This window comes from Chelonoidis abingdonii, chromosome 2, assembly GCF_003597395.2.
Source record: "Chelonoidis abingdonii isolate Lonesome George chromosome 2, CheloAbing_2.0, whole genome shotgun sequence".
Lineage (NCBI taxonomy): Eukaryota > Metazoa > Chordata > Testudines > Testudinidae > Chelonoidis > Chelonoidis abingdonii.
Genome location: NC_133770.1, coordinates 281,632,718 through 281,645,403, shown reverse-complemented (window position 1 = coordinate 281,645,403; position 12,686 = coordinate 281,632,718).

Genomic DNA, 12,686 nt, shown 5'->3' with positions numbered 1-12,686 from the left:
GCCCCTGACTTTAAACAATCCAGTTCTCTGATTGGTCCTCTGGTCAGGTGTTTGGTTACCCTTTCCAGGTAAAAGAAACTTAACCCTTACCTTACCTATCCATTTATGAGAAACAGCCTCTATTTATCTGTTTCCTGTGTATTCCCAAGTATATTGTTGCTCAAATAATATGGTTTCCTGTCTACCAGCAGTATTGGTATTGCCTGCATACAAGGCATAATTAGCAGCATCGCATTCTTTGACATGTTAATGTTATATTACATGATTTGTGTAGCTACAAACGTGAAACTGGCATTCATTTCACAATGCATAGAAGTGTGAGTAGTATCTTCTGGAGATACTACTAGAGTACTACTAAAGTACTAGAGTCCATAAGGAGGGAGTTTTGTCTAGTGGTTAGAACAATGGATTGGAATGAAGATTCAGAAGTTCTGTTTCCCAAATGTTTCACAAGGCAGATAGAATTTGGCTCCCTATATCTTTTTAAGTGGGGAAAACACAGGATTAATGTTACCATATAAAATGGAAATTAATTATTATTATTACCATGATAACAAACAGAGTCCTGTTAAGAACTATCATATTTAAGTGAAATGCCTTCCATTAGTTCACCCTGAAACTGGGCCCAATCATAAAGTGTTGATTTCAATGGGGCTTCAGGCTCTCAGCATCTCTCAGACTTTGTTGCTTCAGTTAAGCAAAATACGATGGAGGAAATAATCACACTCATTCCCCTTACTCAATGAATAGATCCAGTAAAGTCAATGAGTATTATTATTTTGGTTCAACAAAAGGTTGGGATGACCCTTTTATGAAAAATTCATATTAAATTCAACAGATCTGTTCAAAGTCACACTCCAGTTCCTTATATAGAAAAGACGGCTAGTCTTGCTGAAATATTGATGTTTGCAATAACTGTAACATGTATTAACTTCTAGTACTGAACAGGAACTGGAGTAAATAATAAACCAGCTCTTCCAACAAATCTCCAGAGAATATATACTCTTGTGCAACTAGGACACTGCACCACCAGAGTAATTTATCCAAATAACAAACCGCTGTATTAACCAAAGCGATAGATGGAGAAGTGAGCTAGATTTCAATTTCAATGTGACTTCAACTATATGCCGTCTCCTAAATTAAGAGAGAACCATGCGGTGAGGTCACATATTTTAAAGTGTTATTTCAATGATACTGATATGACTTGAGGGTATAGTTAATAGCCCTTTTATGTTGGGAGAAGTTAATCAAAAGGAAGTACATTACTTCTTCTGCAACAGTATACTTGGTAACATGAGTTACACTATGATACCATAGAGACTGGCAGACATTGGGCATGTAACTGAAAAGCTATTCTAGAAGGGAATCTATTCTACCCGTGGCCCTTATTCAGCAGACCACTTAAGTGCATGCTGAATTTTATGCATTTGCATAAATACCTTGCTGAATTTGAGTCTAAATTATGCCTGAAGCAATGTCAGCACTTAGAAGGCAAAGTAATGAATATAGTTCTGATTGTCATTGTGTGCCACAGAAGCCCATTTGTAATTCAGCACTCTGTCTCAGCTGCTTTTGTCAGTCTGGACATGCTCACTACACCTCACGCACTGTAGACATAATCTGTATCTAAAGGCAAGCATGCAAGATATCGTTGGAAAATTAATAACTCACAGATCATTAATTTTCTTGTATGATGTACACACAGTGTGAGTACAAAAAGCTCTGAATATGTGCTAGAATTATATTCTTAAAATGTGTTTGGCAAGCAATGCATAAGCACAATCTGCATTAGAAAAAGGAATGTGATTTACCTCAGTTTACATATAAGCAGTGAACTGAGCCATCAAGTTAACAAGGGGCAGAGGGAAATTGCAGGAAACAGCAATTTGTATTGTAGCAAACACCAGCAGGGGTAGAAAGTGTGTGTAGCGTCTTTTGCCACAAAACTCCATGTCACCTTCCTCACAGCTTGAATAAACTTTACTTTAAGGGGTAACCATCAGAAGAATCCATTTCAAAGGTTTACTGGGCTATAAAAACAGAGGGGACTGAAGATAAGCAATTGAATCAACTGATTGTAACAATATTACTGTATTAAAAAGTACATAGAGTGAGGACTTTTCTAAAAGGTAATGATACCAGTGATTAATGTCATTGTGAAAAGTATGTATTAACATGACAAGAGGAAATATGGATACTTAATGATATTATGATTTAAAGCCTGTGACCAAACAGGGAGAAACAGTTTCCTTCCCAGACAGGAAAGAAGGCACTATCTACTCTGTCTCCTATATAAATTTATCATGGTGGAAGCAAAACAATGGAAGCTCTATTTTCGTACGGGGGTTGGGAAGCCCAGAGGAAGAGAGAAACAGCATGAGGTCATCCTACCTCTTGAAATAAAATTAATGAACTCTGGAAGATATAAGCAAAGAGAAAACATCTTTGCCTCCATCACTAGACAGACACAAGAGGCCAGAGGTCTTGCAAGCTGAGAATGCCAGCTCCATAACGAGGATGACAATATTCACTTACCTACACAATTTTATGGGGAGGCAACAAGGGTTAATTAGCATTTGTACACCACTTTGACAATGTAAAGCAATATTATAGTACTAAGCATATTCAGTACAAAGCCATTCCTGATGTAACACCACTGAGTTCAATGAAGCTATAATTGGGATGAATTTGGCCCATTATAGCTAAGCAATATTACTTGCAGCATGCATTATGACTATGGCAATCGTTTCGTAGTAGTTCCATATGCTGAACGTATTGTGCGACCATTTCGTGGATGGATTCTCCTGTCGTTTTGACAGATACAGTGTTCAGCTTGACTTGAATTCTGGGTTTATTTGCTTGGGCTTTTCACATGAGGAGTCCAATCCTGGATTTGAAAATGCAGTTGCTTATCTTTCAAGTTTGGTCATTGCTGTGTGGAGAGTTTGAGACATTGGCCTTACAACATGCTCTCTTCTGCAGAGACCTCAAAAGTGGACACTGCCTCGTGGCACAGACCTATCCATCTGGATCTGCCCAGTGTGATGAAGGTTTTAATATCTATCTTTGAGGTTGAGGCATGCTTTGAGGTTGACTTTCAAGGTGTCTTTATATCTTGGGATGGGTCGATCCATAGAGTGGGTTCCACTGCTCATTTGTCTGTAGAGCACTGCTTCTGGTATGTGGGAAAACTCCATGCAGACCATATGTCTGACCCAGCGAAGTTGAGCCCTGATGAACATGCTCTCAATACCAGAGATTTGGCACCTCTCAAGGACTCTAATGTTGGGGATCCTGTCCTGACACTTGGTGTTGCAGATGGATCTTAGGCAGAGAAGGTGGAAGCTCTCCAACTATTTGATGTGCCGTTGGTAGAGTGTCCATGTCTCACAGATGTACAGGAGTGAGATGAGTATAAAACAAGCGCAGTAGATTTTTATCTTAGGTCTGAGACAGACTCCATGCTCCCTCCAGAGCCTGTGGATGAGCCTGCCAAATGTATACAGCCTTCTGCGTTCACCAATAGTTCTTCATTAGCCTTAATCGGGTTTGTAGTGTATATTTGGCCTGATGGTACCTGGCCTTCTTCATTGCTGATTTCTTGTCCAAGAGATAGGACTTGTGGGTGGTGTGCATGGTCTGCAGTAGCCAGTCTTGGTGTTTCCGCCTCACAAATCCAAAAACCTTGGATGCCGTATTATATGCGACATGTCTGAGCTTCTGCCAGGTTGTCTCAATGTCAGTGGAGTTCTCTAGGATCTCAGCTAACACAGTCTCCAATGCCTATTATAGCTTTGCTTGTTTGCTGCGGTATTTCATGGTAGCCACATTGATCTTTGGCGGCGCTTTGGTGAGAAGTGTAGTGCCATGATGCTTCTCACAAGCCAGTGTTCTGACCAGCATTCGGTGCCTCTCAAAGAGTGAGTGATGTGCAGATCTTAAATATCTTTAGATCATACAATTACATAGTCCAGCAGGTGGCACTGTTTTGACCTGGAATGCACCCCTGGTGTCTTATATTTGTTGCCCTGTTGGAGGACTATATTGGGAATAGGGTGACCAGACAGCAAGTGTGAAAAATAGGGACAGGGGGTGGGATAATAGAAGCCTATATAAGAAAAAGACCCAAAAATTGGAACTGCCCTATAAAATCGGGACATCTGGTCACCCTAATTAGGAATAGTGAGATTGAACCCTGCACACTTGTAGAGAAGTAGTTGGCTGTTAGAGTTTGATCTTCCAGTGCCATGATGGCCTGGCACGCTGCTCCACAGGTCAGTGTCAGCTCTCACATGAGCAATGAGTTTGTCCTGGTGTGGCACTCCTCTGATGACCCTGCTGATATCTTTATGAAACATCTCCTTGATCTCATCTGTATGAGTCACTACTGGTGCATAGGCAATGATAATGGTCGTGCACTGATCTCTGGACAAGTTTATGCAGCGTACCATAAACTTGGCTATTGATTCTCTTGTGGAGCAAGTCAAGTCTGCAGGCAATGTCAGACTGTCTGATGAACCCTAACCCCGACTGTCTCGGGTCATCCTTGCCCTTGCCACTCCACTAGTAGGTATAGCCTACTCCCACCTCTTCAGGAGGGGACTCATCTGCGAGTCTGGTTTCCTTGAGGACAGCGATGTCTATGTTGTACCCCTTCATTATTTTAGCAATAAGGGCTGTCCTTCATTCCAGTCTCTTTGGTCATTGTCAAGAAGAGTTCTGACATTCCACGACCCAAAAGTCAGTCTAAGAATCTTTGTTTTATTTTGACTGCTGAGTTGGATGACTGACCAGGAGCAGCAGCCTGAGAGACACAGAAAGGGCAGGTGGTGTTGGGTTTCCTTTCAGCCCTCCTTCCCCAGACTGGGGAGATTAGCGCTGTGCTCCATCACCTTAGGAGGATACAAGCTCCTTAACTTCACTGATCTGTGGAGAATAACCATCACCCTAAGGCCGCCTACATGCAGAAGTTGTGACTAAGGACTGCCAACAGCATCCTCTGCCTCTCCCTTTCACCACTTCTGCATTGCCACAAGACTCTGGTGCATTGGTTGAGTTAGCTGAGTTAGCTGAATGACCTGCACTATGAATGGATTTATGTGAGAGAGATTTCTGCGGAGCTTTTCACGCTCTCTTGCCCAAGTGGCTGTTGCCGTGCTGGTGCAATAGATGCCACAAGCACAGCAGCTGGCCTGGGTACAGGAGTCATGTTCAGAGTTGTCCTTCTCCTAGATGAGCGGCTGAGCTGAGCTAAAGAGCCTCATCTACCCATGCGTGTACTGATTGGCCAATATAATGCAGGTTGCCCTTGACATCACAAGGTATATGCTTCGTCGCCATCCCTTTGTTGACACAAGTGTGTTCTTCTGCATTGTCTGCCGAAGAAGACTTCGTCCTGACCCTAGCAGAAAAGCTTGGGAGTTATTCACACTTAACCAAGGTGACCCCCAAGACTAGTGGAGGGCAGGAACATCTCACTCTTCCCATACAGACCCACCAGATCTGCTCACTGCCCTCTGCCCCTTCTGTGAAACAGGAAATAAAACTGCTTTTGACCTTCCTCCAGGTCTGTAGAAATGTTTCCTTTAAGATTATATTTATAGTGTTTCAGTGTAACTCTTAAGAGCCATTCAGGCAGTGTTCCTGTTCAAATTAATTAATATCTCAGCTGTTTTACACAGTCTCCCTATGGCATATATAAGAGTCTTTTAAAACAAAAACAAAACCCTCCATCTAAATTATTTCTGGTTAAAAAAGAAAGAACTGTAATAAATTGCCTTTTGAGTTCTTCGTTGGCATAACTTGAGCTCCCCCTGCTGTCTGCAAATAAAATCAATTTAATTATATATAAGAGTCCCACCACTGTATCAACAGGGTGGTTAGGACCTGGAAAACAGTGTTGAAAAGGCCTTTGCCATTAAATGGTCTAACAGTGGTCAGGGGTCTAGATCCACCAAAAATTCCATTTCCATGTACAGCTTGATTTTCTAACCCATCTCACAAATTGACTCTTATGCCTAACCCCTTTCACCCGAATAGGTGAGTCCTCCCGGTTAGCATGGCAACCCCTAGTGCTGGGTTTTGACTTCCCCTTCCCACACCCCACAAACTCATGGATCCAGTTCTGACCTCAGACTTGTACCCACAACTCCCTTGGGTTTCAATTAAAGTCACCTGTGTATATCCAAGGATAAAACTGGGCCACTCATTCTCTAGTGCAGTGTTTCCCAAACTTGGGATGCTGCTTGAGTAGGGAAAGCCCTTGGCAGGCCGGGCCGGTTTGTTTACCTGCTGCATCCCAGATTCGGCAGATCACAGCTCCCAGTGACTGCAGTTCGCCGCTCCTGGCCAACGGGAGCTACTGGAAGTGGCAACATTTAGTAAATAATCAGCTTTAAAAGGATTTTTCTTTTTTTAGATAGCTAAATATGAATAAGAAAAGGTTTGATTTTGAGTCTGAAGTGTAGAATTGTGACACTATTCAAAAAAGTTCCTAATATGAAGCCATGTTCTAGTCTTGATCTTTGTTTCAAAGAGCCCATATGTGGAGCAAGGGTACAACACTGTCCATTTTTAGCAGGCAGTGTCAGTGACTGCATGCATAGGCCAACAGCAGAAATCACAAGTGTCACATGCTGGTACTCGGGTTGTATTTTAGTGCACAAAACTGTAAGTAGGCTAATGGAATGATTGGCTTATTCTGTGAAGTATAGACTGAACTATGGCTGGGAAGAGAGAAGGAACTGACTTATCCAAAACTGAACTAAAATGATAATGGTCTAGGCCAAGATTTCAGGAGCAACTAGTGATTTGGGGCACCCAAAAAAGATACCCAATTAGACACTCCTGAAAGAGGAGTCCCAGAAAGTGCTGAGCCCCCACTCTCGGAGAATCAGGCCCCTATTAAAGTACCTCAAGTTGGGCAACTAAAATCATCAGATGCTTTTGACTATCTTTGCAATGGGATGTAGGCTCCTAGGTCATTTTTGAAAATGGGGCCTTAGGAGCCTAAGTCACTTATATACAGGGCCGGCGCTTTCATTTAGGTGACTTAGGTAGTCGCCTAGGGCGCCAGCATTATGGGGGGGGGCAGCATTTTGCCGAGGGGGGCGGCAGGCGGCTCCGGTGGAGCTGCCACAGTCGTACCTGCGGAGGGTCTGCTGGTCTCACGGCTCCGGTGGACCTGCCGCAGGCATTTCTGCAGACGGTCCGCTGGTCCCGCGGCTCCGGTGGGCCTGCCACAGGCATTTCTGCGGACAGTCCGCTGGTCCCGCGGCTCCGGTGGACCTGCCGCAGGCATGCCTGAAGGTAACCCAGGTAAGGTTCCGCTAATATAGAGCCCCAGTGGCGAATCTTTAGCCATTTTCCTAGCACTAAAGTGTGTATGTTTCTGCTTTTAGAATGGAACAGCTGACATGGGATTAAGTACATCTCCCTGGTTAATTTGTCTCTGTGGTTTTTTCTGGCATGTTTGAAAGAAGCAATTAGAAGAGCAAACGAATGAATGGGAATGATGTTTAGAGGTAAGAGCAGGGGACTGGGAGCCAGGATGCCTGAGTTTTACTCTGAGCTCTACCACATAGTCTGTAACAGTGGTAAAGAGTCACAAGGTTGCTCTTTCAAATCAGGAGACTGTACACTAGGCCTAAAACTTAGGACTTGTCTGCATGGAGAAATTGCTCAGCCTAGTTATTCCAGAATAATTACTCCACTCAAACGCAGAATAATGATTCCAAAATAAAATCCATTTTATTCCAGAACAGAGTGCCCACACAGAGGAATTATTCTGGAATAGGTAAGGGCTTGTTCACATGCAGAGCTAGTGGAGGGCAAGCCACAGTGTGACTGTACAGCACATTAGCTTGCTGCGCACTAACTGGCCATGTAGACCCTGCTAATGCACACTAAAAGTTCCATAGTACACTTGTACTTATTGCTATTTGAAACAGGACTACATCAAAGCGCACTATGGAATTTTAATTTGTGGTAGGAGGGGTCATGTGGCCAAGTAGTGCATGGCAAGCTAGTGTTCTGTAGAATCACACCTGGCTTGCCACACACTAACTCACCATGTAGACAAGCCCTAAATTATATCAGAAGCTATCATTTAACAGCTGAAGGGTGGAGTTGTGCCTACTCATACAGATGTTGAATGCGCCCCCAGTGCTTTAATAAGGACCCACAATCCTGAAATGTGCTGAGTGCAATGGGAATTGAGGACACTGGAGGAAGGGCTCATGCAATAATCAGCTCTCAGTGGCCTAAAAGCTTGGCGTTTGTTGCTTACAAATATTAACGTGGGACAGATCTGCCTGTCTCCGAGACTCATAGACTCATAGGTCAGAAGGGACCAATATGATCATCTAGTCTGACCTCCTGCACAAAGCAGGCCACAGAACCCTACCCATCCACTTTTAGAACAACCCCTAACCCATGACTGAGTTATTGAAGTCCTCAAAATTGTGGTTTGAAGACCTCAAGCTGCAGAGAATCCACCAGCAAGCGACCCATGCCCCACGCTGCAGAGGAAGGCGAAAAACCTCCAGGGCCTCTGCCAATCCGCCCTGGAGGAAAATTCCTTCCCGACCCCAAATATGGCGATCAGCTAAACCCTGAGCATGTGGGCAAGACTCACCAGCCAGCACCCAAGAAAGAATTCTCTGCAGTAACTCAGTTCCCATCCCATCCAACATCCCCTCACAGACCATTGAGCAGACTTATCTGCCGATAATCCAAAATCAATTGCCCAAATTAAACTATCCCATCATAACATCCCCTCCATATACTTATCAAGCTTAGTCTTAAAGCCAGATAAGTCTTTTGCCCCCACTACTTCCCTCGGAAGGCTGTTCCAGAACTTCACTCCCCTAATGGTTAGAAACCTTCGTCTAATTTCAAGTCTAAACTTCCTAATATCCAGTTTGTACCCATTCGTCCTCGTGCCTACATTAGTACTAAACTTAAATAATTCCTCTCCCTCCCTAACGTTAATCCCCCTGATATATTTATATAGAGCAAGCATATCCCCCCGGAGCCTTCTTTTGGCCAGGCTAAACAAGCCAAGCTCTTTGAGTCTCCTTTCATAAGGCAGATTTTCCATTCCTCGGATCATCCTAGTAGCCCGTCTCTGAACCTGTTCCAGTTTGAATTCATCCTTCTTAAACATGGGACACCAGAACTGCACACAATATTCCAGGTGGGGTCTCACCAGCGCCGTATATAACGGCACTAACACCTCCTTCTCCTTGCTGGAAATACCTCGCCTGATGCATCCTAAAACCGCATTTGCTTTTTTAATGGCCATATCACATTGGCGGCTCATAGTCATCCTGCTATCAACCAATACCCCAAGGTCCTTCTCCTCCTCCGTCGCTTCCAACTGATGCGTCCCCAACGTATATCTAAAATTCTTATTATTAATCCCTAAGTGCATGACCTTGCACTTTTCACTATTATATTTCATCCTATTACTATTACTCCAGTTTACAAGGTGGTCCAGATCTTCCTGAATAGTATCCCGGTCCTTCTCCGTGTTAGCAATACCCCCCAGCTTTGTGTCATCCGCAAACTTTATTAGCACATTCCCGCTCTTTGTGCCAAGGTCAGTAATAAAAAGGTTAAATAAAGATCGGTCCCAAAACCGATCCTTGAGGGACTCTACTAGTAACCTCCTTCCAGCCTGTCAGGCACCAGTCTGACTAGGGAGCAATGCAATGCGGGAGCTGCACCATGCCAGAATAAGGGAGCTCAAATCCTCTCCAAGACCCTTGCTGCACACAGAGGCCTGTGCAAACTGCATCAGCTTTTTGTCACATTTCCCCCAGCTGTGCCTGGCCTGGCCTGGCCTGGCTTGGGGGCCACGAGGCTGCTTCCTCCTTTAAGGGAGATTTGTGTCCAGATTTCCCAAAAACTACCAGGGTATTTGGTTTCTTCTAGATTTGCATTTTTGCAGTTCATTACAGACTGCTCTTTCCCCTGGTTTTCTAAATTATCTGCAGCTTCTGCATTGCTGTAGACTAATGAACCTTGAATAGGTCAGCAAAATTAAGATAATTAGCATAATCCTGTGAGGGATTACCTAGGATGCTGCTGAATACTCCAGGTGAAATACAATAAAAGAGAAAACCCTGCCTGGGAGTTGCATAGTGAGGACATTTACATCCAGGCCTCAGCCCTAGGGCAAACCACAGACCTTGAATTAGCTTCCACAAACCTCAATTTACTCGAGTTCACTAGCAAATATTAACAGCTGGTGAAAGACCCCAGTGCAAACATATCCTTTCTGGATGAGATTGGAAGGCCAACGTTTTAGGCACTCAAGCTTTGGAAGTTAGGCATTTAACTAAGTGCCCCCAGCATGCATGAGTACTATTGCTTGAGAGAGGTGGGTAGGGCTGGCTCACAGTCCATTCTTTACAACTGCCAGTAGACATGGTCAGGTGGGGAACAGAACGCTGCACCCCCTCAAAGAATTCCCTGCCTTGGGACACCCCAGGGAGAATTTGATTCAGTCAAAATTCCTTGGCACTCTAGCCCCATTGTAGTCACTGAGCACCCCAACTTCTAGCAACTGAAAGCACACAAAGCAAAGGTCACCCTACATCATTAGATAAATCTAGTAGAACAGCACAGTCCCGGTCCTGTGATTTCATAGAGATAACCCATGAGTTATGACCTGTGAATTCTAGTTTACGAGATTCTATCTACTGTGTGATTGTAAAGGCATAGTATTGCTCAGATAATCAGCTTATTAAAGCAGCACAGCAGAAGTTTACATAATATAATCTAAATCTGAAATGGACCCATGTATGTTTTTTTGTTTTTGGTTAGGGTGCCAGTGTAATGCAAATAATGCACAGCAGTAATTAATACACCAGTATGGGGAGCAAAAGGTTGTTTCCAGGTTTGAAGAAAACAGGTTTGGATCAAGTTCTGCTAGGTTTGTTCCCACATTCAAAATGAAAAGTGATTGCATGTCGCTGGCTTTAGTTGCAAACATTTTACGCAGCCCTAAGCTATTTCCCTTAGTTCAATGATGGCCAGTGGAATGGCAATTCTGGGAGTGTTCCTCCTTTGCTTTGTTCTGTCTTTTCTCTCCCAGCCGTCCCTTATCATAGTGCAGAGGGCAATGATAAAAAGGTGTTGAGCATCTCCTCTGCCTAGTGAGTTGTGTTTAGAACCTCTCCTTCCATTTGAGCAGTGGGAGGCGGTTGATTATGGGTATCCATCTCTGGGCCTAGCCAGTCTGCCCTGAACCTCAAACTTTTTCCTTGTGGGGTGTATGTTGGGGGGAGGGGGGTGAATGTTTGTAGTTATTATATTAGTTTCACAAGAGCAGAGGCAAATATGATAACTGCATGACTCAGACTGTGCCTCAAAGGTCATTCTCAATTCCTATCCCAAGCCAAAAACGAAGAAGTAGAAGAAAAAAAATTCTATTATGTTCTTGTTCTCGGTTTCTGTGCAAGGTGAGTCACCCTGCACAAGCAAAAGCTATAAAAATGACAAACATTGGTAAATAAGATAATACTAATGACATTGATGACTCAACTGAAATAAACACACACACATCAGTCACTGCTCAGCAGGCTAAAAGCATCTTATCTGAGAAAAAAAAAATCCTGCTTGAATTAAAGTCAGGATGATGAATGCAAATCTGCTCTTAATAAATATTTTTCTGTGACAAAGAGCATTCCACATGGTATTTATATTTCATTGTGTACTGCACAAGCCAAGTAACTGGAAACATTACTCATAAACAAGGCCACAAGCAGTTGTGGAAAAGTTTGTCCAAAAAGTTGCTCTCATTTCTGCTAGCGTAGTATAATTGCTTCTGATCTCTTTTTAAAAAGTAGAAACCCAGTCCTGTATACAAACTAGGTTGTTATTCACCTCCTCCCAACCCACCCCCAGTTTATCCTGGAATTTTACATTCATTCCCAGGTTTGTGCCTACTTCCTAACACCAATTCTGAGTCCTAAACTGAGTTATTAGGAACTAGCTAGTCACCATGCCCTCGATTCAGCAAGGTACTGAAGCACGTGCGTAACTTCAAGGGTAACTCACGCATCAGTTGTGTTACATGTCCTCCTCTGTGCCCAATACACAGAAGAGGGGAATCTGTGTCAGCTCTTAGTTTGGCAGAGTTGTTCTTTAATTAAAGCTGCATCCTTTCCGGTCTGGAGATTCTCCAGTTCAATGCTCAATGTCCGTGAAGATGGCAGCCATCACGAAAGCACACGAGTAGTTCCACTGATATTGACATGACCACTCATGTTCAAAACACAGAATGCATTCAGTGTTTGCTTGTACAACTAGCAGTTCTTCTTGTAATGCCCTGTGGTTCAAACTCTGCCTTCAGATGCCGGCATGTGACTCCCACTGAGGTCATCGGGAGGTGTTTGGGCATGGAGAGTAGAACTTGCTCTTGTGGTATCTAGTTTCTAGAAACTATTATTTGCAATTCACTTCCAAAGCAATTAATCTATTATGTTGAGCTTGCATACACAGAATTACCTCACGCTCACCCTTCCTTCCGAATGAAGGCAGGGGTGAACAAACTTTGATCTGATAAACAAGCTTCTATTTTATCACCCTGTATGCCAGGCCTCCCAGAACATTTTAAAGGGAATGTACCATGTTAGAAAACTGGTACTGAAAAATGGAGTGCATGACATTTTGGGCCT